Raw genomic sequence first — 25,776 nt, 5'->3', positions numbered from 1 at the left:
TCCTTGAAAGTGAGTCCATAGGATGTGGGAACATCTCAATGATAGGGCAAGTGAAGTCGAGCGGTTATTCACTTCAGTTCAAGAGCCTAATGGTTGAGTGGTACAAGCTGTTCCTGAGCATGGTGGTGTGTGTCCTATGGCTCCTGTAGCTTCCTGATGGCAGCAGCAAGAAGAGAGCAAGTCCTGGGTGGTGGGAGAACCTTTCCTGTGACAACACTTTGTGTAGATGTGCTCAATGGTGGGGAGGGCATTACCCGTGATGGACTGGATCTTACCCACTTCTTTTTGTCAGATTTGCCATGTATTTCCATACCAGAATGCGATGCAAAGGTTCAAAAGGTACAAAGGTTCATTTATTATCACAGTATGAAGGATAAAGCTCTGAGATTCATCTTCTGCAGATAACCATGAAACAAAGAAACCCAAGGAGGTCATTGAAAGATAGACATCAATTTTCCTATCCCCCACAGACAAAAGAAAACCAAAAACTTGCAAACACCAAACCCCCAACCCCTGCCTCACACAAGTTTACTAACAGATCACTCTACACGGAAAACGACAGATAGAACATCAAATCCCAAACTGCTAAGCCCCTAAACTCCGCCCTTGTGCAAAAAAACTAACAGATCACCCACCTGGAAAAAGAGCACCAAGAACAACAAACCCCTAAACCCCTTCACCCCTTCTCTCTGACACAAAAAACTAACAGATTGCTCCACACTGAAAAACGACAGCTGGAATATCAAACCCCAAACTCTCAGCCTCCTCCCTTGTACAAAAGACCCCCATATTGCCCATCCAGAAAATGGCAAGCAGAACATAAAACCCCATACTCTCAACCCCCAACACACCAACCAGCAACAAGAAAGAATGGGTGAAAGCACAGAAAACTGAAGTACGCCAATATGATCTACTGTTAGTTCGAACTGCAGTCCACAGTCCCTCTATAAATACCAGAATTTCAATAACATCCTCCGACAGCATCAAGGAGAATGACCACTCGAATCCAATGGCCTTCTGAGTAGAGCAACCTCTCAACCACAGAAGCCTTCTGAGGAGAGCGGCCACTCGAGCACTCGCTCTCCTATGCCTTCGCCTTGATGTTTCAGTCTTCCTTGATGCTTTAATCGGCACAGTATAGAGTCAAGCACAGCCCCGCACCCCATCTCTGACCTTCCACTCCACCAGGCAGCTTACACTTGCACTTGCCTCCTGGAATTTTTCTCGAAACAGCAGAGTACTTCATCGCTCAATTGATCTCCAAGCTGTACGTCACAGGCTCCAACAGTTCTGGAAACATATTTAAGATTGAAAGAAGACATAGAAGACAAAGAAAAAGTAAAATATGCAGTTCCATGGAATATACGGGCTGCATTGCCCGAGGAATCATTGTTCGCTGGTGCCATCTCTTCACTACACATCTATAGAAGTTTGTCAAAGTTTTAGATGTCATGCCAAATCTACGCAATCTCCGAACTCAGAAACTTGATTTCTTTGTAATCACATCTCAGACAAATGGAAACTGGTGTATTTTGGGATGTTAACCCAGAGCAGGACATACATAGTGAATGATAGGGCCTTAGGGAGTGTTGTAGAACAGAAATATAGTTTCCTGTTAACACAAGCATGTTGTTGAAGAAAGGTTATGGATTTGGACTTTGGACGATAGAATTTTTTTTAGTCTTATATATGTTATATTCTGTGACCTTACCTTCTCATTTTTTTCTTATGCTTTGAAAGGGTTTTGGTAGCCTTTGTGACTGATCTGTTTTGTGCATTTTTTTATGTGGAAGGAGGGATTTAGGTTCGATATGCCCGATCTGTTTTGCTCAGTTTTGTGCGGGACGGGGTATTTGGGGGTTAATGGGCCAGTTCCGTTTTTGTTCACTTTTTTGCGGAGAGGTGGGATCGTGGGGGTTGAGGCCTTTCTTTTCTTTCTTTGTTTCAAGGCTTCCCAGAGAACTGAAGCATTTCACAGTTGTATACTTTGATAATAAATGACCCTTTGAACCTTTGAACAAGAATGTTTAGAAGGTTGAGTTATAAGTAGAGAATGAATAAGCTGGGTCTGTTTTCCCTGAGGCAAAGGAGGCAGAGAGCTAACATGATAGAGTTATGTGAAATTATGAGAGGCACAGATATGATTGATAGTGTTTGTTTCCATGGTAGGCTTATCTGAAGCTGGAGGGCAGAATGAGAGAGAGAAAAGGTTTACAAGGGATTTGAGGAATATATTTTTCACACAAAGACTAGTGGCATCTGGAATGAACTGCCAGATGAGGTAGTGAAGGTAGGTGAGGTAACAACATTTAAGAGGCATCTGGACAGGTGATTGAATGAGAAGGACACAGAGTGATATGGAATTAATGCAGTCAAATAGGATTTGGACACGAAGGCACAATAACCAGCATAGACACAGTGGGCCAAAGGGCCTGTTTCTATGATGTACAACTGTATGACATAATAATGCAAGGTCAGTGAGTGAATAGGAGCAGATGGAGAGTGAGAACTTTGACAAAATGCAGAGTAGGAAGATATGAGGTAAGAAAAAAGGGAGGTGTAAAGCAAGTTGAACCAATACCACAGATGGATGAATGAGAATCAGAATCAGGTTTATTATCTCCGGCGTGTGACGTGAGATTTGTTAACTTAGCAGCAGCAGCAGCAGTTCAATGCAATACATAACCTAGCAGAGACAAAAAATAAATAAAATAAAAAATAATAATAATAAATAAACAAGTAAATCAATTACGTATATTGAAAAGATTTTAAAAAGTGCAAAAACTGTATATTCAAAAAAAAGTGAGGTAGTGGCCAAAGATTCAATGTCTATTTAAGAATCAGATGGCAGAGGGGAAGAAGCTGTTCCTAAATCGCTGAGTGTGTGTCTTCAGGCTTCTGTATCTCCTGCCTGATGGTAACAGTGAGACAAGGGCATGTCCTGGATGCTGGTGGTCTTTAATAATGGACGCTGCCTTTCTGAGACACTGCTCCCTGAAGACGTCTTGGGTACATTGTAGGCTAGTACCCACGATGGAGCTGACTAGATTTACAACCTTCTGCAGCTTCTTTCAGTCCTGTGCAGTAGCCCCTCCATACCAGTGATGCAGCCTGTCAAAATGCTCTCCACAGTACAACTATAGAAGTTGTTGAGTGTACTTGTTGACATGCCAAATCTCTTCAAACTCCCAATAAAGTACAGCTGCTGTCTAGCCTTCTTTAGTACTACATCGATGTAGTTTTCAACAGTACTCTCCATGGATGACTACTACAGTTACCTGAAGTTGTAGGATTTATTAGTAAATCCAGAAGGACCTGATGTGTGTTTCCTGTATCTGAAATTTTTAGTTTAGATTTACAACATCTGTAGTTTCTTGAGTTCCACTTGTTTGAAATGCACCTTCAAAAGATTTCTACAATGCTGTAACACTGCAAATATGAAGTGTACAGATTTTGTGTTGGTGTCGTTACCACAGACACAGTCTCTACCAAAAGGTCTAACAAATTAGTTTAATGAATTAAACAAAAATCAGTACAGAAGGTTAACTGAGATGCCAACACATGCAGAAAGTCAAGCCTGCCAACTGTCAAGTCATGTGGCAATTAAACAGCAGAGTTGCTTGATGAGCTCAGTTATCAGGTGATGTATATAGTTCTGTTGCCTCCTTTATAGCAAGGAGACAGGAGGAGACTTAACAAAGTGAAGGCTTTTATGATGACACTGTGAAATAAGTAAGTTAGTAATTTTATATTGCAGCTTAATGCCAATGCAGCAACAGTAGTATTCCTATTGCTGGCACTGTGTGTACAACTACATAGATGCACGATAATCCTCATTGAGGGGTCAGCAGTTGAAAGGCTGAGTGGTTTCAAGTTCCGAGGCATCAACATCTCAGAGGATATATCCTGGGTCTACCACACTGATGCAATCACGATGAAGGTACACCAGTGGCTGTACTTTATTAGGAGTTTGAGAAAAGGTTGTATGTCACAAAAAACTCTTAGCAGATTTCTACAGATGTACCATGGAGAGCATTCTGACAAGTTGCTTCACTGACCGGTATGAAGGTGCAAATACACAGAATCATAAATGGCATCAGAGGGTTGTAGACTTAGCCAACTCCATCACAGGCACAAGCCTTCCCACATCAAGGCCATCTTTAAAAGGCGGTGCCTCAAAAGAAGTAGCATTCATCATTAAGAATCCTCACCATCCAAAACATGCCCTTTTCTCATTACTACCTTCATGGAGGAGATACAAGAGCCTGAAGACCCACACTCAATGTTTTAGGAACAGCTTTTTCCCCTCCACCATCAGATATCTGAACAGTCCATGAATCCATGATCAGTACTTCACTATTCACATTTTTCAATATTTTTTTTTAATTGTTACCCATACTAATTTATTATGTCTGCACTGTATTGTTGCTGCCACAAAAAACACACACATTTCTCATCTTACAGAAGTGACAATAAATCTGATTCTGACTTTGATCAGTGTTCAGTTAAACTCCAATAATCTAATATTAATTAGTTCAAAAATCTCAACTCCCATGCTCTCTTTGACATTCTGTCCTCCTTTAACTTAGTAGGGCCAGCTTACATACTCAAATCATAATCTTTCAAAATGAATTCTGACTTTTTGAAATAGAAAGTTTATGAGTAAAATGTTTTTCATACTCTGCAAGAAACTTCCATGAATGAAAGTGTTCAATATGGGGAGCCGAGAGCGTTGCTGAATGGTTTATTGGTTCTCTATGGGTTAGTCAGGAAACAGGGCTCTGTATGAAGAGAGCTTGGATTCTCAGAACAGAAGTATGTTGTCATGGTTTCTGGAAGTGATGTGGATGAAATTGTAAAAACACGGAAGAAAGGAGAGAGTGCTTGAAACTGGGCGGCAGGCATTTGCTCCTGTTCCATGTCAGCCCAAACTTCCTATGGACCTTAACATATTTTAAGACACCAGATATAATGGTCCTTTAAGAAAACATTTCCAATGTGTCAGTCATCCAATAATTTTGACAGTACCAGGATACTAAAACAAAAATAAACCAACCACCTGCCATTTGCTAAATATTCAATTGCTTCATCTGCTAAAAATCTTGAAACAAAAAATGCTAATGAATGTTAATTTATCATCAAAATCGATCATTTTTATCCTGAACACTCTGTTACCAGCTGCTTTTCTTTGTAAAAATTAATTATTCTGCTCCATTGTAACAGTAATTGTGGCCACACTAGCATCATCTTATTGACCGTGGCTTTGCTTTGAGCTCGTATGCGATGGCTAGTTGCCTTCAGTGCAAACTCTGGTTGATGCTCTTTACAGATGTAACTTTCTATTGATTAAACTGTGTAATTAAAACCTCTTTTAATTTCTTTAAAGTGCCCTGAGGAAACTCAGGAAGGCGTAACAAGCAATGCTTAATAGTATTCATAGTAGAAAGTAGAGCATCTGTTTGGTGAGTCACTATGGTACCCTTTACGGAATGAAACTTTTAATTGAAGACATTTATAAAGACTCTACAGCTGTAGGAATTCACTGTACTATGCATTGTCAGATTGCTAAACACCCCACACCAACAAACAGTACATTTATATCTGCTGTTGTTTATGGCCGATTAGACAAGTGTTTGTTGCTTTTCATGTGTCGCATACAAATTACATGGCATCTGCTTTTTATCCAGTGATGTTCAGCCTCATGCCATTGTTGGATTTTGCATCTTTGTTTGCCTGCTAACCTAATGAGAAAAAGCTTTTTAGGGTATTACTATTCTGTTGCATTCCATGGGCTGTGTGGAACACTGGTTCAATGCTAATTGTTCAGCTTCTATCCAGACGCTTTTGGAGATTCTGACTGATTGTGAACTACTAACATCAGTTCTATCACAACCTGCTTTTCACTTCTGTCTATTTCTGACTCCAATTCGAAATGACATCAGTTGTTCCATTGAGAAACTTTTGAGACTAATTTACAGCAACATTCAAACTCATAGAGTGACTGCTGCAAATTGTGATCTGTTTGCTGGTTCCTAGTAGTTTTATAAGGAATACCCTTAAATCTCCATCCTGCAGAGCAGTCACACATGCCCAGGCATGACCCAGAGGCAGTACTCAAGTGCACTTGTGGGAAGTTCAGTCAGAGACTAGAATCTTACAGTAAAGATGGAAGCCATTCTGCTCATCAAAACCATTTGGCTTTTGGAATGATATGACCAATTTGGTCCCAATTTTGCCATAACTTTGGAAATCTATCAGCCAATGGAATCTGATTTTTCTACCTTAATAGTCGGTTTACTCTGGTCTAATGTACATCTGTATGAAAACCTTTCTTATCTTATCCCTTTCATCACCTCTAGCTCATCACTTAAATTAATTTCTCGCTGCCAGTAGAAACAGTAATTCTTATTTGGTAAAACTGCCTTCACAGTTTTCAAACCTCTCTTCAACTTCTCTGCTCAAAGATGATTACCAATTTCTCCAATCTTCCAGATCAGCTTAATCCCTCATCCTGGCATCATTCTGGTAATCTTCTGTACTCTCTCGAAAGTTTTGACACTCTTCCTTATGTTAGCTGCCTGGAAATGAACAAAAGATTTCAGCTGTTATCTAAAAAACAAGATACAACAAGACCTTTCTTTTGGCATAGAGCACTCCTATTTAAAAAACCAAATGTTTCACACAATTTTTAAATCACATTCTTAACTTGCCATGATCCAAGATCAGTGAAAATATAATCCCAGTGGATCTGTTAAAGTAGTTGACACTCTGACATCATCTTTCATAACCCAAAATTTGTTGCTTTACACGTATTTGCATTTAAACACATCTGCTACATGTCTTCTTCTGTGCCATCCAACTTTATGAGGTTTCAGCTTTAACTATGACTAGTTTGTGCATTGTCAAATTTTGGAATATACACAGCATATGAAATTGTACTCTTGCACAGTCCATGTTGTTTGTATCAATTAAGGTAAAGTTGGTTTGCTTAATACATTTTGAGATAAACAATATCCACTGTGTTCTAAAACCCTTGTTCAGCATTTATTATTTCCATTAGTTGTTCATTTTCTGCAGTTGTCACATTTTCTTATCCTATGAGCACATCCTGTGAGAACATCTGTGGCTTGACAGTGTGGAGCACGTGCAAGTTCTTTGGGGCTTCTCATGATACCTGGGAAATTCAAACTGATTGATGGTCTGTCATCATAAGAATTCTTCTCTCAATGGGATAGTGTTGATCAACTGTTAGCAACATGTATCTTCCATTAAAGGATCTTATTAACAGTAAGAAAAAGCAAGAATCAACCAGGTGAAAAAAGCACCTCTGCCATTATCGCAGAGATGCTGTGAAAGGGGTCACTCTTCCAAAATATTTTTTTTCTTGCTGAAGACTTGCTGAGCAAGAGCTTTCATTCTGTTGTGGAGCACTTTCATGCTCTGCACCAAAGAACTAATCAAAAATTCAACATACATAAGGAAATTTGAGCTGATTGTGTATGAGCCCATTGAGCATTTCTTAAACTGCAAGTCGCATGTTGCTGAGCTAACAGGACTTGTGTGAACTTCTGTTTGCAAATGGTGTACATCTTGAACATTAAGAAAGTCTAAAGTGGAAAGTTGTGTTAGATTGTGCGTAAATAAAAGAGCCCACACTTATTCCCAACTAATGAACCTCTTTATTCCCAACTTTAATCCAGCCAACATATTTAGATTCAGTTATACAATGCAAAAACAAATCCTTCAGCTCTACTCAGCCATGCTGACCCAGATGCTACCTAACTTAGTCCCTTTTGCCGGTATTTGGCCCTTATTTCCTTAAGCCAAATACTTTAATTGTTGTGTTGAACCTGCCTCAACAACTTGTTCTGGCAGCTCATTCTGTATCTGCAGCTTCCTCTGTTTGATGTAGTATACCCACCATACTTCTCTTGCAATGACACAACCTGAATGGCGTTGAGAATACAGAAGAACTGACTTTGCTGGTATAAAGACTGTTCTGTCAGGCATCACATCTTGAGCTTTCCGTATTTTCATCAGGTAAAGAATTTCTCACCTATTTTTCAACACAACCATCACTAAGTTTCTCATCATCAGCAATCTGGGAGGCACCATTGATTAGACATATAAGCACAGTGGCAACAAAAGCAGATCAGAGGCACCACACATCTGAACTCCTGATACCAGTACACCTGACACTCTCAGACTTGATGCGTGGTCTCATCTGCACAACCTGCTGAGATCTTCCAGCAGTTTAATTTTTGCACCATATTCCAGTATCTGCAGTGTCTTGAGTCTCCATCTACAACACCTATCCATTCTACACTTCATGTCCAACCCTTGGCATCAGCCTTTTTACTAATCCTCAAATTCCCGTGTATCTAATCACCCCCTTTTCCAAACCTCATATTCCCAAACATGTGGCCCTCATCCTCTTCTTAACAACCTGTCATCTCACCATTCTATTTTCCAGCTGCCATGCTACTAACCACTCCCCCCTTCTTACTAGCCTCATGATTCCATCCACCTCCTTCCAATCACAATACCCCTGATTGTCCCTCATATTAATCCAGTGCCCCCAACCTCTACCTTTACTGGCTCTGAATCCTCAATTTTTACCAATCACTCCAAATCCTGTCAGTAGCAAATACCCCAAGGCCATAAATGTATGTTGGTCTGTCTCAAGCAAAGCAGCTTAATGTTCCTCAACACACAAACCCAGTACTCAGCCAATTTCACACCGAACATACCAGCACTATTTTTAATACCATGTACTTATTTTCCCCCCAGATAAAATTATTAGATACACTTTTCCAAACATTCTTATATGCAGTCAATTGCCTTCATCACTTGCTTTGTTAAACCATCAAATCTCTCTTTCAGGCTAGTAAGATGCAATATGTCTTAAGAAATCAAAACTGAATCTCTTACTGAGTTACAGTAATAATTGCTGACAGCACATGCTTCAGATTTTCAGTTGTTGCATAAAGTTAGCTGACAATTTGGAAGTGAAGATGATTAATGTATGCAAACATTTGTATGTGAACTCAGTTATCTCTTTGGACATGTGGGTGTATGCATTTTTTGCACTACTAGAAACAAATTAAAAAACAATAAACAACTCTAGATGCTACAGGAAAATACAATTAAGTTTATAAAAATTTGGAAATGAGCGGCAGGTTAGTGAAGGACCATTAGTTGGAAATCTTACTCTGTATCACTCCACAGATTCTATGTGACATGCTGAGTATTTGCAAAGATTTCTTTTCTTTTATCTCTGCGTTATTACTTAGGGTTATTACTTAGGGTTTACTTTTAGTTCAATCTGGAAGTGTGACACATATGGGTCCCTGAAAGCATTCACTTAATTTCTGATTACTTTTCTACATTCAGAATTACATTACTTCAATGAAGCGGAGACTGTTAAAAGGAATAATCCTTTCAATGAGGTGAATTGCAGTGTTTTTGAGGCCTAGAGTTCAGCGGAAACTCCATATATGACAGACTTTTGGTTTAATATGTGCTATAATTATTTGATTAAATTAAAATCCTATGATTCACTGTGCTGCATAAAGTATTCGATGTTTTCTGCACTTACTGGGAAAAGATATGGTTGACTCATAATACAAATTGACTTTGAAAATAAAACTGAAAGACTGGCTTGCTTACAGAATTGCTATCATTTCAAGATAAATTTTTTTGGGGAAAATATAAAATTACAGATAATTTTACATTTTCACTTATTGATTTTTTTGTTTTGTAATAGCTTTTACATTCCTGCTTCACCAATCAAGAGCAATTTAGATCGTGCAATAAGAAAAATTAAAGTTTATAGGAATTACTGCATTCTTTATGGGCTCCCTGGAATATCTTTGTGACATAATATCTTGGTTGTTTTAACCTGTCTCAGATCTATCTGATGAGAAATCTTCAGATCAATGGTATGCCGCCAATAGTTGAAAAGGAAAGGATAGAGAATTCTAGAAAGCTGAAGTAAAAAGCAGAAAATGCTGGAGATTCTTGGCATGTCAGACAATATCCATAGAGAGAGAGAAGCAGAGTTAAATTTTCAGATCAATGATTAGAATCTTTTTGGTTCTGAATAAATATCGTTGACCTGAAGCATAACCAGTTTCAAGTGAAGTCAATAACCCTCAGTGAATAATTGCCTGAAAGAAAATAGTTTATTTACTTTAATTCTGAATATCAATATCAATTAAAACAGTTTATATCAGTTGAGGTTTTAACAGGATTAATACGTTTTTATCATTTTTAATTTGATATGAATGTTTTAATTAAAAAACTATCTTTTTAAACAGTCCCGACATTTATTTTTTGATTTTCCGATTGTTTAAATTGATTATAATTTTTAAATGTAGTTCATCAGTTTCTGAACATGTCTGATCATCAATGACATTTAGAAACAGCAACAACAAAGTCAGATGTTAGATCAGTTAGTTGTTAGATCAGCAGCAACAAAGTCCTGAGTGTGCTGGATTAAGGTATGATTTGTGGGCTGCAGTTCTGTGGAGAACAAGGACTTATTGCATGATTGAGTAAGCCAGATACTAAACCATTGAGACTACTGCATAGTTGGTTACTGGATTATTAGAGTTTTACTGGCTGAATGTTACTAATGGCACGAGCTGTCAGATGGTCTCCAGGGATCTCCAGGGACATCTGTTTAAACTTGTGATCTTCTCCATCACTTGGAACCGTTGCGTCAGTGAAGCTGGTAAAACATTGGGAATTGCTCCACTGATAAGTGCAACCATGCGCATCTCACAAGAAGCAAGTACAAGGAGAGATTAGGTCCAACACAATCTAATGCCAGGCTGCTGTCTTCTCATGCTGTGAGTATTGTCATAGTTAACAGAGGGAGAGAGATGGATAGGTAATGATGCATTTCCAGATCATAGAGCTTAAGCACCTGAGATCTTTGTCGAGGAACAAGTGCACAGTGGTGCAGTTGGTAGAGCAGCTGCTTCACAGCACCAGAGACCCAGGTTTAATCTTGATCTCCATTGCTCTCTCTCCCTTTCTATCTCATTCTCTCTCTGGGGTTTTCACTTTCTCCTTCATGTCAAACCAGTATCCTCTGGCTGCCCTTTGTTTGCCTAATTGAATGCAGACCGGTAGACTAATCACCCACTATAAATTGCTGTTAGTGTGTAGGTGAGTGGTAGAAACTGGGGAGTGTTGTTGAGAATGTTGGAGGGATTAAAATAGGATTAGCGTGAATAGGTTGGGCATGTTTCAGACATGTTTCCACACAAGATGACTTGAAGAAGTTGATTAATAATGGACATTGAACATTGGTGGTGTGCAAAAGCTGAACATTTGAGAGAAAATTAAGATATATGTAGCTGAAGGAGCTTTATAGGAGCAATAGGAATCCCATGAAGTCCATATTTAGTATCTAGTTCATAATATTTTAATTATATTCTGGTGTTATTTATTTAGTTATCATTTACTACAATTTGCAACTATAAGTAGAGCTGCTAATTCATGTCAATGATTCCTTAAAATCTTGATAATTATTGTATGTAGCATTTGGAAACTAAAAATAATGGTCTCCTTTTAAAATAAACTAACTTAAAAGAGAACATTTTGGGCAGAAGGAGACTATATTGCATTTTTCTGTAGCACGGAATGAAGTCACGGTGTACATTATCAAAGTACTTTCTTAAGAAAAGTGTTTGTGACCTACAATCTGTACTACTTTTTAAAAATATCCCAAACCCATTCTGGTTTGGCTCTATTGAAAAGATTTATAATTGAAACTAACCACAGCAACTTGTTTGAGCTTGATAAGGTCCCAATTGCTTGCAGCCACAGATCTTCCCAAAGGATTTTGCAGCAATTGATGAGAATATTCTTCATTAAGCTGTTATCAGCTCCTTCGGATTTACTTTTTTTTTGAACAAGATGAGCATATCTTGTTCCATGCAAACAGAACTAATCTAACAAAGTTCAACATATTGGACCTAAATCTCTTGATACAAATACTTGGCACCAAACGGTATATTATGGGCCATATAACCAATTCACAGTTGCTTTAATAAATTAAAACTACTTGAACATTGGAGTCTCTTTCAACTTTGATTCTTCGAGGTTGGTTTCTGAAGTTACACTGGTCAATTTGATTCTACAACTGTAGCTGAAGATCTAGTCTTATTTCTTTTCTTTTTGCTGTGAGACAGGTCTTTACTAGTATTATTTAACTTGTGATCAATTGATCTGGAATATAATGGCCATTGAAATTTCTGGACCAGACTTTTCAGTAAACCAACCTATTTGTGATTAGAAAGCCTTTGCAGAACATGGGGAGGGTGAAAAGTATTTTTGTGTTAATGCTAAATACTTGTATGCAGCTCAGTAATACTGAGCCAACAGGGAGAGCCATCAGAAGCCTTTTATTCAGATTACTGCAGGCTTTTTGTTGTCATTTCTGGGATGTAAATAGAAAACAGCTCTAATGGGAATAAAAGAACAAATCTGTGCTTTCCGCTAATCAATATAATTTGCAACATAAGTGCCTTTGATATTTAAAATTTTAGAACAGACTTTATCATTTACTGAGTTCCAGGTAGTTTTCACATTAATTCTGTCTGACAATCTAATTCTGTTCTTATTTGGACACCTTCCACTGTTACACCATTATTATTAAGGCTAATCATATTGACATTGTTCTGAACATGTAATTGTAAATGGGAAATATAATGGACACCTTTGAAGAGAATGAAAGCTTTTATGCAAATGTTCCATTTACTTCATTTTTTCCATTTAACTGCATTATCATTTCCTTAATTTACTTTTCGCCTCTTCAAATTAACAATTGTGTCACCTGACCAGATTCTGGTCAAAGGCCCAAATTGAATATCGACTTTGTTGAGGGCAGGAGAGATATTAAGCAATCAGGCTGATTTGTGAGCTTGAGCTCTGATATCGGGATAGTTTGGTAACTGAAAGATATATTAAATTATTAAAAATTATTAATAACCAAGATTTGACATGAGTACTGCAATATTTCTGTGAAGTTTAGAGAAAGTAATTGATCATTGTTTGTAAAGGCTCATCGGTCAATATTGCATTGACTGCCTGTCGTAATCCTTGAACATGGATAGTTATTCATTCATCTGTTGTATAATGAAGCAATAGCACTTCAGGCACCCCAGCATGGACTTCACGAATTAAGAGGTTTCAATTCCTTCATCTGTTCTAGCAGTTTGCTTCAAAGTGCTCCCCTCTGGAAATTTCAGGACAACTTTCATGTAAGAAATTCCATAGGGAAAAAGACACATATTGTGAAGCCTATTTACAAGGTATTACTGAAACAAATCTTTGTGATATTAGAGTCTTGATGTTTGCTTGTAATTCTTTGCTGTAGATCTTAATAGGGATTTAATGGGTTTGTTTATTTAGGTCAACACTTCCATCATTGTGTTCACAATTTTATACAAGATACACATCATTGGTACACTATAATGATATTTTGAAAACAGAGTTAACACCCTCACATATGCGGCACAGTAGTGTAGTGGTTAGCACAAATCTTTATAGTAACAGTGACCCAGTTTCAATTCCTGACTATATTCTTAAATATTTTTCACAGATCTGAACATTACTAGCAAAGTCAGAATTTATTGGCCATGCAAGTGGCTTGTAAGATCATTTAGAACTTGAACGTATCAGAGATCAGGAGTTGCACATAGGCAGATTTCTCTGCCTCAGGAGTATACAGTGAGCCAGATAAATTTTTACAACAATCAGTTAATTTTATGGTGATTAACAGCATTATTTTAAAAAAAACTCCAAGTTACTAACAGCATTTTAATTTCCATAGTCATGATGGTGGTACTTGAATCCACATCATTGGATTGCAAGTCCAAGTCCTTGGATTACTAGACTGCCAGTTTGACTGCGGCATCACCGCCATGTGCCTTCGGTCATGCAATCATACAGCATGGAAACAGGCCTACCGAACTGCACACCCTGAACTCTACATCATTTACTCCCTAGCCCTCTAATATGTCACACTAGAGTTTGCTGCAAGTGTCCACACCCTAACCCTTGTTGGATTTATTAATTGGATTGTTAGATATGTATGTGTTTGATGCTTTTTTAATAAATGAATAAATATTTGGATATTAGAGCACACAGACTAACCAAACTTATCCCATTTGTGCCAATAAATAGATCCAGTCCCCGTTTGTACTGACATAGAACTGTAGATCATAATTATAGGTACCACAAAAAATGCATTTTTATCAAAAATTCTTATTGTTTTTTGACATTATATTTCATTTTGTTACAAGGATTCCCCCTTAGTAATAATGATCTGTTAGGCAAAGGGAGGATCTATATTTACTGACAAGCACTATACGTTTATTCACTCAGTTCACAAGCACGTGAATTTACACAACTGAATACTTGTGTGCATATCTACTAGATTTCCCTGGCCCTCCATGAACAGTCAAAGAAAAGGTAATACCCAGGAAAAAATGCCTTCAATGGCCAGGCATTCTACATGGTCCCAATATGACCTCCACATCCACAGTGGTTGGTCTCCAGAGTGTTGTCACTGCCTGAGCTCCCAAAATCCGTGATCCTGATCAGGTCAATCTATCAGATTTCAATTGGCTTGAGGTCATCTGACTGACCTGTGTCAGATTCCCATTGGATGCAGAAATAGTATTGTGTTACTGCCCTTGCCTTCAATTTTTTTGCCTTAGGTGATTTGTTTTGCTCTATTCAACACTGACAGGTTCAAACCAGTCAAACTCGGTCACCCAGACACTGAGCCTAAACGATAAGGTTGCTTATGCAAAGCTGTCATTTTACACAATAATAACTTCTTATTTGAGAATGGTCTTAGATTTAACAGACCATCAGCAGAAACTCTTGTCTCCACATCACTAGCTCTGATTAAGTTTTCCCAGAACAAGAATCAGTTCATCAAACAGTTCGCAAAATAGTAGCTTCAAGGACAGTCTCACAAAATGGCTGCCTCCATTCCTGTTCACTGACTGTAGGTCTTTCTGGCCAACACTCCTGGAGTCAGACACAAATTATGGACAATTTCTCTTTTCCCAAAAATGTTACTACATTCTTTTATTGCTTTTTCCTTGTTGTACTTCAATGCAAAGATGCAATAAAATGATCTGTATGGATGAAGTGCAAAAGAAAGCTTTTCACTGTACTTCAGGACATATTATAATAATAAACCAATTTACCAAAAAGTGACCACAAAAATATCCCATGCAATTCTTCCTTCTGATAAGGCCTAAACATGCAAAAGGACATTGAGTAAAATAATGATGCCGTTGTCACTATTCTTTTTACAAGTTGTAGATTGGTTGTAGTTTGAAGGTGAAATGTTCCTGTTTTGTTTCAAACCTATGTGGCAATAATCATGTTTAGGCCAGCACCAGAGCAACTGCAGGAGCTGGTTCTTCCATCCCAATCTTGTTGCACACCTGTTCATGATTGATTGATAAGAAGGAGTGATGGCATGCTTATAGAAGCAGGCAAGGAGCTCCTATTTGTGTGTTCACCATAAATCACCAACTGCCTCTCGTAACACTGCAATAAGTCATGTCGATAGTCTTGCTTACCCGTGTCATCAATCTTCAACAAGGGTTCGATAGAACTGCTACAGACAGAAACCTTAACCTGTTGGGTACTGAATCATTTTTTTTCTGCTATAGAATATGTTTAAGTCTATTCCCACTCAACCCTGGGGAGATCTTAACAAAATGAGTACTATCAGTGAGTGTTTAGTTGCAGTGAATGAATAGAGAGGTTCATAAATCTCCACTTATGTCTATGAATCCATGTAACATTGTCAATTGTGCATTCAATTCTTCCTTCTTCCCTCCCCTCTGCCATGTAATTTCCATTGCCATATGTCAACAATTCCTTGGGGAAACAGGTCCCATATTCTAATACAGACCCAATAAAGAATTTTCCCCAAACTCAATTTGATTTATTGGTAACCTAATGTTCACTTATTCCTACATTAGAGCACAGATTACTCTTCAAAAGTAGTTCACTGTCTCTAATGTCATTTGAGACTTCCAGAAGTCATCAAAGACTGTGTGTAAAAGACAATTTGATGAGGTTTGAATTCCCAACGTCTCCCAATGTGCAGTTTATCCATTTTTCAAAGGGCTTAATTCTGTCGAGTTCTAATTGATCTGCTATAGTCCTGTTGGCTACACTGCTGCCTCAAGATCAGAATGTTGAGGGTTTGCTGATTCTTCAATGAGAACACTGAGTGTGAGCTATACTGTCAGAGGTGTGGCTTTTGTAAGAGATGTTAAACCAAGGCTTTGTTTTACCTCTGAGTTTAATGTAAATGATTCCATAAAGGTAGTTAGCCTGGTGGAAGGCAAAGTTATGGTTACTCTGATATAAACAAGTACATGGATACGCATGTGCAATGCTTACTTGCAACAACATTACAGGCACATAGCTTCAGAGACTCAACATTCAAAGGAAAGCATAAATTAAATATGAATTAGACAATTTTTTTACAAAAAAACCAACGCATTTTAATATATTTTCAAATCCATCTTAGTGCAGAGCAATTAACGTGGACACATTGTTGCTAAGTTGCAGCGATTGGGGTTGTGCAAGTTGTTTCAAGAACAGATTGGTTGAAGTGAAGTAGCTGTTCTTGAATCAGATGGTGTGAGACTTCAGGCTTCTCTAGGTTCTGTCCTATGGAAGCTGTGAGAAGATGCCACGAACCAGATAGTGAAGATCGTTGATGATACATGTTGCCTTTGTGAGGCAGCACACTTTGTTGACGTTACTGACTGTGGGGAGGGATGTGCTTGTGATATATTGGTCAGAGTTCACTACTCTTTGTAGCTTCCATTGTGGAGTTTCTTCAAGGGATGCCTAATCTGAAGAAGGTTAAATCTTCCCTTCGATGGGAGTTAAGTGAAACCATCTGTCACTGCTCTCCCTCTGGGATCTCTGCTGCCATGTGCTCATCCAGACCCACTACCACAGCCATGTATCCTTCTTGGGAACTTATATTTACCACCATCTTGTACCATATGGCTGCCAGATCCATTTTCATGCTTCTCAGTTTCACATTTAATTGACAGCTTCTCTGGCTGATTTTCTCTCTGCATCGTATGCACCACCCATTCTGATGCAGAGATACCGAGTGGCCTTGTTCCAGTCAGTGCCATAGCCCCAGGGTTCTCTCTCTTCTGACTGCAATGGACCTCTCCAATACCCCCCACCTTCTTTCTCTGATGGCTTCCCCCTGTCCTTATGAAAGGTCTCGACCTGAAACATCGACTGTTTACTCTTTTCTGTAGATGCTGCCTAGCCTGCTGAGTTCACAAGCACGTGAACTTTGTGTGTGTTGCTATCGATTATCGAGAGATAAAGGATTACAGATGGTGGGATCTGGAACAGCAAACAAAACTCTGGAGCAACTTAGCAGGCCAGGCAGTAACTGCGTAGGGAACTGGACTGTTGATGTTTAGGTTAGAGACCCTTCATCTGGAGAATGTAATAGGTCTAAGCATTTTTCTGTTCTGGCTCTGAGAAGGAGGAACACTCAACACAAGATTGCTATTGACTCTTTAACTAGTGGCCACTTTTTCCATCAAACCTTCAGTACCCCATCTGAAGGTAAAACATGGAGAACTTCCAGCTGAACAATACAGTTGAAATGTTGGGAGAGGACCCTTCTTCAGGGCTCTCAGGTTCTGGCACAGCTTCAAGATATCCATAAACTTCCAATTTTTTTAAAGCAAGTTTTTAAAGAATGCCAGAGAAACTTAATATTCTTTGACATTTCGAACAATGAGAAGTGATCTTAGTGAAATATATCTGACTGTGTTGATATACAGAAGTTTCATCAAGTGGAGAGTCTCAGACAAAGGGACAGATGGACAAGATAAAGTGAAGAGTGTGGAGGAACTTCTGGCAGATGATGGTGTATTCTCTATCCTGGAGGGTTGGGGTTGAGGCTGGATCTTTGGGACTATTAATGGGGAAGTAGAGGGCAGTAGGGAACTGGCACAGAAGAAATCAAGCCTGCAATAGATCAGACGTTGTCACGTTAAATTTTGAGGGCAGACTCAATTTCTGTTCCTCATATTTCTGATGTTTCTGGCTCTCTTCAATAGTTTAGCTTATGCGACTTCAGAGCTTGGCGACTGCCTTAGTTCACTGCCATGCGGCTTAATGTTGGCAGCAGGCTTCCCATCTAACACTTTATCTGGTGGCTCTTTGATATCACTGTACAGAGCACGTATTGTTTTCTCTTTCCAAAATTGCAGTGTGATTTCTTCACTGTTAAAGTTATTAGGCAACACATTATCTGTAAATTTGTGCTGGCTTCTTTTAAGTTCCATCAGGTTTTTAATACCACTTGCTTCACTGCTTTTATTCTATTGAAATGATTTTACTGAGAACCACCCCACAGTTCGTGCTCTCTTCGATGAAAACAATATGAAACTGCCAAGTAAAATGACCCAATTGTCATTTCCCTTTTATCTGTACCGATTTGAGGCTGGTGTGGTTCACTGGAAGCCCAACGAGACAAGGGAATCCAAGTGCAAAGATCAGGGTACAGAAGTAAGGCTAATGCAGCATTGAGTGTTATTTTAGTACTCTAGAGTTTAAGAGGATAGAAATAATTTCACAGCAATGCAAAATTAACATAATGAAAAATATAAAATGTACAGATATTGCCCCAAATGAAAACAGGTTGTTCTGCTCTAATATTATTATTATGTTACAAATAAACCTCATGTTATAGAAATTTTAGTGATAGCAGAACAACCTGCAGATGCCCTCAAAGTATAAATCTTCCCCAGTTGTTAGCTCACTCTACACAATGCAGCCTGCATAATGCAAAGAAGTGTTCCCTTATCTGTTCATCACATAGCAACCAATTTGTGTTGTAGGAACCCATATTTCTGTCCCTAGTTTTGTCAGCTATACATTCAATTCTCTTTCAAAATGCTGGACATGTCTTTCATAATATAGATGCAGGGCAATGCCATTTGTCTAGAACATGCAGCAGCTTGTGTTGTAATGCTGTGTTGACTTCTCATCAGGGTTCAAATCTCAACTTCAAAGTAAATTTATTATCAAAATACATACATGTTTCCATTTAAGACCATAAGATATAGAGCTGCCTTTCAATCATGGCGAATCCTTTTTTTCTATCTCCTCCTCAACCCCAATTTCTGGTCTTCTCTCCATAATCTTTGATGCCATGCCCAGTCAAGAACCTATCAATGTCTGCCTGAAATACACCGAACAACCTGACGTCCACAGCTGCATGTGGCAACAAGTTCCACAAATTCACCACACTTTGGCTGCAGAAATTTCTCCACATCTCTGTTTTGAAAGGGCCCCCCTCTATCGTGAGGCTGTGCCCTCTTGTCCTAGACTCTCCCACCATGGGAAACATCCTTTCCACATCTATTCTATCTAGGCTTTTCAACATTTGAAAGGTTTCAATGAGATCCCCCCTCATCCTTCTGACTTCCAGCGATTACAGACCCAAAGCCATCAAATGTTCCTCCGTATGATAATCCTTTCATTCCTGGAATCATCCTTGTGAACTTCCTCTGGACCCTCTCCAATACCAGCACATCTTTTCTAAGATGAGGAGTGCAAAACTGTTCATAATACTTAAGGTAAGGCCTTTTCCAACATTGTATTTCATTTGCCACTTCCTTGCCCATTCTACTAATCTGTCTAAGTCCTTTTGCATCCTACCCGTTTCCTCAACACTACCTGCCCCTCCACCAATATACAACACAGAGATTTGTTTTCTTGCATGCAATCACACCAAGTACAAGAAACACATTAGGATCAATGAAAGACTGCACTCAACAGTACAGACAACAATCAATGTGCAAAAAAGACAACAAACTGGAAATATAAAAATAAAGAGGAAAAAGTAATAATAAAAATAAATAAATAAGCAATAAGTATTCAGAACATGAGAGAAGAGTCATTGAAAGTGAATTCATTGGTTGTGGAAACAGTTCGGTAATGGGGGAGTGAAGTTATCCTCTCTGGTTTAAGAGCCTGATGACTGAGGGGTAATAACTGGTTCTGAACCTGGTGGCGTGAGTCCTAAGGCTCCTGTACCTTCTTCCTGATAGCAGCAGTGAGAAGAGAGCATGATCTGGATGGTGAGCATCCTTGATGATAGGTGCAGCTCTCCTGTGACAGCCCTCCATATGGATGTGTTCAACGGTGGGGAAGGCTTTACCCCTGATGGACTGGGCCATAGTATCAGTTGACAACAGATCAATTGTCGTGGATGACAGTGACAATTGGTGGGCACTGCACCTGAGAATAGATTCATTGGTGCTGGAGAGGATGAAGTTCAGAATCACATGCAAAGTATTCCCTGGATTGTGGGTCCATCCAGGGAATTATCCAGGGAAGAGGGATTATGTTTTGAGTATAATTCAAAATAACTTTGTGTTCAAATGTAATGACTCTTAAAAGTTTTTAAACAACCTGGAACAATTACATTCAAAATCAAAGAAACGAATCCGTCTGTAGATTTGGTTCTGTTGTACACAAGAACTAAGATTTACCACTGTGACTGTGCCAAAATCCTTCCAATTAAGACCTAGTTATTTCCCTCCAGATATATTAATAGCAGGTGATTTGATTGAACCTGGAGTCAATGAATCTTATAACCATTGAGGGCTATTGCCCAGAGGTAGGTTCTTCAGCTTCTTTGAGTCCATGTTGACGACCAAACACCGATTTTATTCTTTTTTATTCCATTTTATTTTTCCTGAATTCCCATCAGCAACATATCGGAAATTCAACCCTCGCTCACCTTCTAGGACCCAATTAACTTACCAAGCCTGATAGTTTTTTTTGGGGGTGGGGGTGTGGGAGGAAACTGGAAACATAATGCCAAAGGAAATCTGCACAGTCACAGCAAGAACATGCAAACTCCACATAAACAACACCTGGGTTTCTAGCGTTATGGGCAAACTACTACTGGCTGCTTCACTCAATGAATTATGTGAACTAATCCATGCATCAAAATAGTCTAAGTGTATTTTCTAGATTATTGGAATGCACATTGCTGTCAAAAAAAATGATGCCATGATAAGTGTTAATTTTAAATCAGAGATTTCTGCTTACTTCAGAAAGATAGGTAATTGGAATTGGGTCACAAAATGAATCAAAATGCATTAAATGAGGGAAACAGTTTTGAGGAACAAATATCCAACTCATAATCTGGTGTTCCTGCAGAAACATGTGGAGTGAATGGATTATGTGGTAAATCCGCTATTCACAGGGAGTAGTTATATGAGCAGATTATTTAAAACTGCAGTAAAAAGAAAAATTTTGTGAACCTATGTTGTTGGACAAGATAATTCCAATTTATTTTTCTAAAGTATCTTGTAAATGATTTATTTCACAGTATTCATTGAAAGATTATGTTCTGAGTACAGTATACTTCAAAATAATTCTGTGCTTAAATATAATGGATCTTTAAAGTTTTTAAACAACCTGGAACAATTACATTCAAACATGTTAAATTTGTTTGCTTAACATTAATCAAAGAAACCATAGATTTGGTTCTGATGTACACAAGAGCTAAGATTTACCACTATGACTGTGCCAAAATCCTTCCAATTAAGACCTAGTTATTTCCCTCCAGATATATTAATAGCAGAAATTTTTGGCTCAGAATTGAATTACATTGCTCATGTCTTCCAATTAAAGCCAATTCCTTTGTGGAGCCTGAGCTAATTTCAGAGAAATCTGCACATAGATGCTACATATGCTGGGTGGCTTAATGGCTCACCACCATGCCATATGCTAACACCTCATGTTGCAGAGAACAGCATGGCATTAAAGTATAAGGACATGTTACACTAGTAAATAGGTTATGCTTGGCAATTGAACGTTTCAGCATTTTAATGTTTAGTTCAGTGCTTTTAGTTTATAGTCATAATTTGCAAAATGTATTTTTAGTTGCTGAAAACAAATGTTTTGACATAAGATGCAGCAGCTCCCTGGAAGTAGCTGCACAGGTTGATAGGCTGGTAAAGAAAGCAAATGGATTGCTTCCCCTTATTAGATGAGGTACTGGGTTTAAGAGTAGGAAAGGTATGTTGCAGCTTTATAAAGTTCTAATTAGGTCTCATATGGAGGTATTACATGAAATTCTGGTTGCTCATTTATCAGAAGGATGTGGAGCATTGGGTGAGTGTGCTGAAGAGATTTACCAGCATGCCTCCTCCTACATGAGAAGGCATGTGATATAAGGAGAAGTTAAGCAAACTTGGATTAGTTTCTCTGTGGTGTTGAAGGCTGAGTGAAGAACTGAGAGGTATAAACAGATGAGGCAGCTAGTATCTTTCTCCTGGGATGAAATGTCTTGCTGTAATGGGGAACGAGCAGTAAATTGGAATTGAGACCAAGGTTAAGGCAGATATGATCTATTGAATTCTGGAACTGCCCTTTCTTTGACTATATATTATTATATATCTTCTATTTGTGGTCCTCCTCACTGCCAAGCCTGAAATCACCTCCACCAGTTTTCTTCTTCTGAAGTGCTTCAGTGGTGCAATCCAATCACTTTCAGATGATTATGGATAGTTCAGTCAATCACTTGTGGTGCTACTGAGATTCAATGCTGATTGCACATCAGAATAACTATACATTTACAGTGCTCAAAGGAGCATTTGGGTGATAAGTGAGAGTGTACAGTATGTTGTGTTAGGTGCAGCATTGGTTTGGCTTACTAGCATCATTGCTGTCATGGAAACATGCCAGTACTATGCAGAAGTACAGTTTTTAGGCTAACTGCAAAAGAGAAATGGTCAGCCAGCAGTTCAGTCATCAATAGCAATGCAAACATTGTATCTCAATAGAAATATGATGACTTTGTAATCTGCAGTTTATTACAACATTCCACATCCACAATTGCCAGCTGGTGGCATAGTGGCATCAGCCCCGGACTTCGGAGCAAAGGCTCCCAAGTTCGAATCCAGCCGGCTCCCTTGCACGCTTTCCATCCGTGCTGGGTTGAGCGTTGAGCTAGCAACTCGACCTTGTAAAAATAAGAAAGCCTGCTAAAAAAGCCCTGTCACGACAGCGTCCCAATGACTCCACTTAGGGTTAAGGGCTTTCTTCTTCTTCAACATCCACAATATTCTGTGACAAAGCATGGTCTTTGAAAGTAATGGAGCTTATACCTTGTGCAAGTATTTAGCGAATAGATTATTTTTCTCTGATTTCTTAAGGATATCCTTTCTGTGAATTGCAGTCATTGTACTTCAGCATTTAACACAATCACAGATAATGGAGGAAATTCAGTCTGTTTTAATCCATGCATTTCCAATCCCTTTGCAATGACAGTGCTTACTGATTTCTAAATAACTGTAATGTTTTTTCTTTCCTTTGTCACATTTTTTTTATAGGTGGAAATATCTGGTGTTTTCCTTTTCCTATAGCAATGTCTCTCTTGTCTTCTTTCAATATTAGGTCGTGGGAGAGTGTAGGATCCAAGGGTCAGCCTCAGAATAAAGGAATGCCATATTAGAGCTGAGATGATGAGGAATGTCTTCAGGCAGAGGCTGCGGAATCTGTGGAATTTGTTGCCACAGAGAGCTGCAGATGCTAAGGCAGAGATTGATAGGTTCTTAATTGGTTAGAAGGTTAAGGGTTAAAGGGAGAAGGCAGAGAATGGTGCTGAAAAAGAAGTAATTATGATGAATTGCAAATTTAGGACATCTAAGTACATTAATTATGGATCAATGTCTATTCCAGAAGTATTTGCAAAACTCTAGGTGTACACCCCATTGTGACACTGAGGAATTACGGTCTTTTTGATCGTGCTTTTCCTTGAATGATCAGGCCAACTGGATTGAACTATCCGATTCCTCGGTACCATTTTGTTGAAGATAACAAAAGTTATCACTGCTCTTCTCCAATCACTGTCACATAACCAAATTATCTGATCTTTATACCGCTACTTGAAGGAGCCTTCTGCTCTCAAAAATGACCTCCCTTGTTCTGAAAAACATCTATGACGATAGTACAATAATTAATTTCTAGTGAGGTTCTTCAGGGTTTCTTGCGCTTCTGAATAAGTTGTGGAGAAATGCAAGTCTTTCTTTAGCTCTCTGGATGAAGTGCTTCGTTATTTTAGTATTTATTACTGGGAAGGAATTTGCAATTATGCTTCAATTAAAAATGCATAAAGCAGCACATGTTTATTACTGTGATGTTTAAATGTAAATTATGAAAGTAAATATCAAGAACACAATTCCTGTTGCTCATTTTCCTTCTGTTACTTTTTCCCTGTAAGCTATCATTTAGTTTACTAAATTCTAACATAAAGTCATTTTTTCCTTCTCTGTCTACCCTATTGTTTCTGGAAATGAGCCAACCATTACTAACAAGTCCATGTTAGTGAAAAGTAATAAAAACCACTGTTCATAGAGTTCTTGCTAATCTCCAGTGATTAGAAGCAAAGCTAATGTGTAAGATATCAGAACTTTCCTTTCTTGTTTCAACATGCTGCTTGACCTGCTGAGTATTCTCAACATATATTGAGCTTTTTTTTAGATCTATAATATCTGCAGTTTGTTTTGATTTCCTTTGTAACCTGACAGCAGTTGTGCTATACACACAAAATGCTGGAGGAACTCAGCAGGTCAGGCAACATCTAGGAAACCAGTACAGTCAATGTTTCGGGCCAGGCAGCATCTCAGAAAAGAGTTTTGGCTCAAACCATCGACTGTACACTTTCCCTAAATGTTGCCTGGTCTGCTGAGCTCCCCAGCATTTTGTGTGTATTGCTTGGATTTCCAGCATCTGCTGTATTATTGTCAAAATCCCCTGCTGACTAGATCCAGTCCATTCACCTCACAATAATGAGTCATGATTATGCACCAGATAGCAAGCTCACAACCAACTTTGGTAACATTATGGAACAATTCTGCTGTCGGGAGCATAAAGAAACAGAACTTTACCTTTAGGATTAGACACATTAGCTGGCAATAACTTCTATACCTGAGTTTTTATTCTATTAATGACAATTAAATCTCAGTCAGTTTACATTGTTGCAAAAGTTCACTGTATTTGTTATCAAAGTTCATATATGTCACTATATATTACCCTGAGATACATTTTTTGTGGGCATACACAGTAAATCAAAGAAGCACAATAGAATCAATGAAAGACTGTACCCAACAGGACGGACGGTCAACCAATGTGCAAAGACCACAAAGTGTGCAAGTACAAAAGAAAAAAATAACTAATAATTAATAATCAGTAAATATCAAGAATATGAGATGAAGTGTCTTAAAAGTGAGTCCATAGGTGTCGAAACAGTTCAGTGATGGGGCGAGTGAAGTTGGGTGAAGTTAATCCGTCTGGTTCAAGAGCCTGATGGCTGAAGGGTAATAACTGTTCCTGAAGCTGGTGGTGTGGGTCCTGAGGCTCCCGTCCCTCCTTCCTGAATGCAGCAGCGGGAAGAGAGCATGGCTTTGGAGGTAGAAGTCCTTGATGATGGATGCTGCTTTCCTGCAACATTGTTCCATGTAGATGTACTCAATGATGGGAAGGGCTTTACCCTTCATGGACTGGGCTGTACCCACTTGGACTTTCTGTTCAAGGGGATACAGACCATGATACAACCAGCCAATATACTCTCCGCCACATACCTATTGAAGTTTGTCAAAATTGTAGATTTCATACTGAATTTTGCAAAGTTATAAGGAAGTAGAGACACTA

General features: G+C 38.6%; 1 protein-coding gene across 3 annotated transcripts in view; it reads left to right on the top strand.

Moving 5' to 3' along the window:
- The window catches only part of ccser1 (coiled-coil serine-rich protein 1), a 1,375,213-nt gene that overhangs the window by 1,075,243 nt on the left and 274,194 nt on the right, over nt 1-25,776 (top strand). The gene's annotated exons all lie outside the window — the stretch shown is intronic.

This window comes from Hemitrygon akajei, chromosome 4 (genome assembly GCF_048418815.1).
Source record: "Hemitrygon akajei chromosome 4, sHemAka1.3, whole genome shotgun sequence".
Classification (NCBI taxonomy): domain Eukaryota; kingdom Metazoa; phylum Chordata; class Chondrichthyes; order Myliobatiformes; family Dasyatidae; genus Hemitrygon; species Hemitrygon akajei.
Note: the sequence above shows the minus strand (reverse complement) of the source record. Positions and strands in the feature narration are given on the sequence as shown.